The sequence below is a fragment of the Rhynchophorus ferrugineus genome, unplaced genomic scaffold (genome assembly GCF_030347505.1).
Source record: "Rhynchophorus ferrugineus isolate W39M unplaced genomic scaffold, kcgeb_rfMv2 rfM3, whole genome shotgun sequence".
Classification (NCBI taxonomy): Eukaryota; Metazoa; Arthropoda; class Insecta; order Coleoptera; family Curculionidae; genus Rhynchophorus; species Rhynchophorus ferrugineus.
The window spans coordinates 73,560,470-73,566,797 of NW_027472582.1; positions in this window are offsets into that span (position 1 = coordinate 73,560,470).

Sequence of the window (6,328 nt, forward strand, 5' to 3'; positions counted from 1 at the left end):
AAATAAATCTAGAATATTTAGATTGTGTGTTACATTAATAATTCAATATGTATAATAATTAAATTGTTATGTTATTCTTAGTGGTTTAACATACATTGGTTTTAAAATATGAAAGAACAAGGGTAATTGCAGAATGTAAGATTAAATTTTTAAAAGTTATAAAATCCAAATAGCATTAATTTTATATATAGTTGGGAAAACTTATTGGCCCTAATAAATTAATAATAGTAGTAATAATTAATTAGTCTAATAAAATAAAAGATACTAGTAAAGTGCATTAAAAGGCATCTTTTAAGGGCAAGGGCATTAAACATAGCAAAGACATAACTACAAGAGTTCAAATGGTTTGGTTCTCTCACTCTCTACGTACTAGTTCAGTTTTGACCAATAGTTGCAGATCTTCGGTTTGAGATGGAGTTAATTCCTCTTAAATTCCTCTATAAAAGTGGGTTTTAAAGTTTCGCTGTAAGTAATTGTTCCTATAGTATGGGTGGTGACGTGGTAATGGAATATCCCCATAACTGAATTTCATAGGTCCATATATGTTTTAGAATCTACTTGTAGAGCAGCAAGTTATTATATACGAAATATTCAGTTTCATTTCAGTATCCTACTTACAGTTTTTTTCTCTTTAATTTCATACACTCCTTTCAACGAAGTTTTGCGTGATGATCCATTTCAAAGTACTTTGCATTGATACTATATGGAATAATAGTATTACTCATATTTATTGGTATATGAACAGCCAGTAGGTGAATTTAATATGCACTAATTTACACTCGTTCATCTTTATTCTCCATGTCTGAGTTCGTTTATTTACATCAGTAGTATCATTAGTGCATGTATTGGAGTTGAAAACTGTCTTACTGTATCATACTTTTGCTCCTATGAATAAGCTTCTTCTTCTAAGACTCTAAACATCTTGGCTGCAAAGTAATATTTCGGCATAGAGTTTCTTATGTCAAACTTTATCGAAGGCTTGCACTACGTCCAAGAATACAGCTGAACAAACTTGTTTTTCTTTGTAGATTTTTAATAATGTCTGTGGAACCAGACTAATGCACATGTATTAAGTTTTTTTTATCTATAATTGGTTTTAACTTTTTTACAGGAGCTTTTCAAATATCTAGGATATTATTGGTAGAGGAGAAATTGGTCGATAAATTGGTTGTTTTCCAAGTTTCGAAGTCATTATAATTTTTATAATGCTCTATTAAGCAAGTTGTATAATAGCGTCTCTTTGCAGTTAAAATTCAATTTTAATTTAAGAGTTACAGGTTTATAATTCAAATAATTGTCTCTCACTGGTTTCTGTTTTTCTTCTTGCGCTATTTTTTCAGCGCCCATCACTTGATGTTTTAATTACAAATTAAGACAACTAAAAATTAATTGTAAATGACTATCAACAATATTACCACATTTGCAAAAAAATGGTAAAAAAAGCAATGAAATAAATGATTCTGAAAAACGACTAATCATAACTTAAAAATACATTATTTATTATTTAAAGTTATCATATATTTAAAGAAGGTATTATCATGAAGCAACACCCTGTATATATTGACAAAATGGTGGAGGTAAACAGGTCTCGGACTTTTAATATTACAATATAAGTAATATGTTTTAAATTGTGGTAAAAGCTATAATAATAAAACTGTATTAAAAATAATTAGGTGAGTTAAAAGTAAGAAGCTAAGCTAGCTAAAAGTAATACACTCATATTTACAGTGTGTCAGCAAAAATAGTTGGAATAGATAATAACTATGATTTCTTGCGCTTAGTGTTTTTAAAATAAATCCATTTCTCATCGCCCGTCACTACTCGATTCAGAAATGACTTTGGAGCAGCATTTTACAGAGTTTTCGATTTTCCATTCGCTGTCATTCAATTGATCTTCCCACCTTTTGGATATTCCCCATAGCTCGTAATCAAAGTTTAGACGCTTTCATATCCGAAAAATAATAAGGGCGGTAACATAATTGTACACATAATATAAACCTTTAACAAAACCCCGTCCTACCACCGATAATCACCTTTAATAGCCAATTAAGATTAATAGATTAAATTAATTACGATTCATCGCCGGCGTACATTCAACGTTCCAGCCTCGAAAAGCCAAAACCGCAATAAAAAACGAACCTCAAAAATTAGAAAATCCACATAAGAGAAATTGAGTCGGCCGCAAAGCCACTGCCTGGAAACAAAAGGCCACAATTTTCCCCGAGAGCTGAATTCTCGCAGGAACAATAGAAGACCGCGGCCGCCAAAAATTAAATGTAACCAAGTCGGCGGCGTTATTGTCTTTGTTGCTCAGAATACTTAAATTAATAAAAAACTTCAAGTAAACTCGGGCCCCTAGGTCCGTATCGGCTCATCTCCGCATTGGTACAGGTGTTTTAAGGTCGGGGGGTGCATGATATTATTTCTTTTTAATCTGAATTAAATATACAGGGACCCAGTAATTTAAATGTTTTACCATTACTTGATGGAGGCTCCATAATTTTTAATCCCCATACAGGGTGATTTTTGAACTAAATCGGGATTATATAGTCTATACAAAGTTATTTTATACCTACGTCATCTAAATTTGTGACGTCAGTACGTGGCAATGTTGCCGTATCAACTCTGACTTAGTTCAGTTTGGCTTTGACATATAACAATATTCTAATGAAAAGAAAATAATTAAACACAAATACTGTTATGAAATATAATTTATTTAAACATTAAAGTAAATCCAATGCATATATTATCAAAAGGACTTAAAACTACAATTAAGTACACAGTTACAAATTTGCAACAAAAGCAAAGCATTAAAACAACGCTTGCCTTTTTAACTAGAATAAAATGAGAACGAAAATATTGTCTTGTATTGAAACAAATTTACAAATTTCAGACGGAAAGCATTAGATATCTTGATACCGACGTCCAACATGTAGATGTCGCCGCCTTTAACATATCACTTGTTTTATTCGCTATGGTAAGATCGGTGACGGGATCTGATTGGTTCATGTCGTTCTACAGTTTGTTTATTTTGTACGCCATTGTGTCTCTTTTTAACTAGAATAAAAAGAGAACGAAAATATTGTCTTGTATTGAAACAAATTTACAAATTTCGGACGGAAAGCATTAGATATCTTGATACCGACGTCCAACATGTAGATGTCGCCACCTTTAACATATCACTTGTTTTATTCGCTATGGTAAGATCGGCGACGGGATCTGATTGGTTCATGTCGTTCTACGGTTTGTTTATTTTGTACGCCATTGTGTCTCTTTTTAACTAGAATAAAATGAGAACGAAAATATTGTCTTGTATTGAAACAAATTTACAAATTTCGGAAGGAAAGCATTAAATATCTCGATAACGTATGTCCAAAAGTTCATTACATAGATTATAGTCATAAAGATATAGAGATTTAATTTCATAGGAAATTTTGGCGAAATATTTCGCGACGTCCAACATGTAGATGTCGCCGCCTTTAACATATCACTTGTTTTATTCGCTATGGTAAGATCGGCGACGGGATCTGATTGGTTCATGTCGTTCTACGGTTTGTTTATTTTGTACGCCATTGTGTCTCTTTTTAACTAGAATAAAATGAGAACGAAAATATTGTCTTGTATTGAAACAAATTTACAAATTTCGGAAGGAAAGCATTAAATATCTTGATAACGTATGTCCAAAACTTCATTACATAGATTATAGTCATAAAGATATAGAGATTTAATTTCATAGGAAATTTTGGCGAAATGTTTCGCGACGTCCAACATGTAGATGTCGCCACCTTTAACATATCACTTGTTTTATTCACTACAGTAAGATCGGCGACGGGATCTGATTGGTTCATGTCGTTCTACGATTTGTTTATTTTGTACGCCATTGTGTCTCTTTTTAACTAGAATAAAATGAGAACGAAAATATTGTCTTGTATTGAAACAAATTTACAAATTTCGGAAGGAAAGCATTAAATATCTTGATAACGTATGTCCAAAACTTCATTACATAGATTATAGTCATAAAGATATAGAGATTTAATTTCATAGGAAATGTTTCGCGACGTCCAACATGTAGATGTCGCCACCTTTAACATATCACTTGTTTTATTCGCTATGGTAAGATCGGCGACGGGATCTGATTGGTTCATGTCGTTCTACGGTTTGTTTATTTTGTACGCCATTGTGTCTCTTTTTAACTAGAATAAAATGAGAACGAAAATATTGTCTTGTATTGAAACAAATTTACAAATTTCGGAAGGAAAGCATTCAATATCTCGATAACGTATGTCCAAAAGTTCATTACATAGATTATAGTCATAAAGATATAGAGATTTAATTTCATAGGAAATTTTGGCGAAATGTTTCGCGACGTCCTATGGTAAGATCGGCGACGGGATCTGATTGGTTCATGTCGTTCTACGGTTTGATTATTTTGTACGCCATTGTGTCTCTTTTTAACTAGATACGTACATAACGTACGTATATACGTGTTTAACTTTTAACGTATATATTATTAAATAATTATTATATTAAATAATTCTGATTTTATTTTAGTAGTATATACAAGTCGGTAGTTGAAATGCATTCTCGTTCTAAAAAGTGTCGTGTGCCCGGATTCACAGATAGTGAGGAAATGCATCATCGTTTTCAGTTAAAAATGTAGCCGGCGATCTTTAAGAAATAAGTAGAAAACATTAAAGATCCTAAACTGGTTGGGTTAAACATGAAACAGATTTATGATCGTTACCCTGTGAGACATTTTTGTGATACATTTAAACTTTCCTTTATGTACTTATGACAATTTAGTGATGACGAAAATAATACCACGAGCCTAGAATATGTACCAATGGAAGTGGATTAAAATCCAAATGATATAGAAGGTAAATTGAAGTAGTCAGTCACATTTCTGTTCATAATTGTTACCATTCATTTCTAAACTGTCTTACTATATTTGCTGTGCCTATTTCCATCGTTCCAGGCTTACAACTAGGGTGTTCGAAGCAAGTATTATCGATATTTGAAGGAACTCCAGAAGGTAATGGTAAAGTTTGTATTCATTCAGCCAGTATCCCCTTTCTACTCATTCTTACCGTTAATTACTTGACTCTATAACTTCTATCTAGATGTTCTTATAAGATCAAACAAAGTTTTACGTTGTACTGTAGTGTATATATCTCAGGTTCTTTAGTAAAACTTTTGAAAAAAGGTATTAAGTGTGACATACAATTATGAATAAATCAGTAAACCCACAATTTGAGACTGATTCTATAGAGGCAAAACAATATCTCGTGCCCCAGACACCAACACAATTGTTTTATTATACTGTCAGTATTTCTTTGAGCTATGTCTTATTTTATTCAACGATTTTGCTACGTCGATAATATAACAAAATTTTTGTCAAATGTTTAAAAAAAAGTATATTTAAAACCCTTTAATTGTACATTCCATAATCTTTTGGATAAAATATTAAGTACTAACAATGTGTTCTATATATCTTTGAGTAAAACAGAATATTAAGAGGGAAAGGTTAGGGTTAAATTGATGGCACTAAACAATTATCAGATATTTATTTTTAAATATTATATTTATATTTAATTTAATTGAATTATATTTAATAAATTTATTTTAGAAAAAAATTGTTTTTTATTTAAATTTCATTGGTAAATTATATATGACATCAAGGCTGTCACGTGCCAAACATTACTAATAAGCCACTCAAATGTATTCACAATAAAATATTTTTCTTACAGGTGCCTATAATGGAGATTTAAATTGACCAATCAACTTACTTGAATGGCACCCTGTGGATGTTGGGCAAAGCAAAACTATGCGCCAGAGTCCCCTATTGAGTCGCATCTCTATTACTCTATGACTATAGTTTAAGTCGGTGTAAAGACACATTGTAAGTTAACCAGTTGTGACCAGTGCTAATATATTCATCAGTAAAGAAAATTAGTAGAAATAACTAAAAAAAGTTAACTTCTACGCTATATTTAACGGTATTAAGCCGGTTTTTTGTCTATCAGCTCGACCCAAAAAAAAAACATTCTATTTGTCCCACCCACACACGCTCAACCACAAGCTCAATCCTGCGACAACAAAATCGAATCGAATTTACTCGAAAAACAAACAGAACAGTTACCTCCCCTAAAACTGCGGATCCTGCCCGCCGATCCGAAGTTCAAGGTTTAATTAAAACAAAAAATAGATATATTTCTAGATGGCCGGACGGTAATCGATGCAAATCCCGAACCCCGTCCTGTTGCTTTCCAATTTAAATGTTCATTACGGCGTAGCTAATCTATCACGTCTTTTGATTTCTCTATTAATG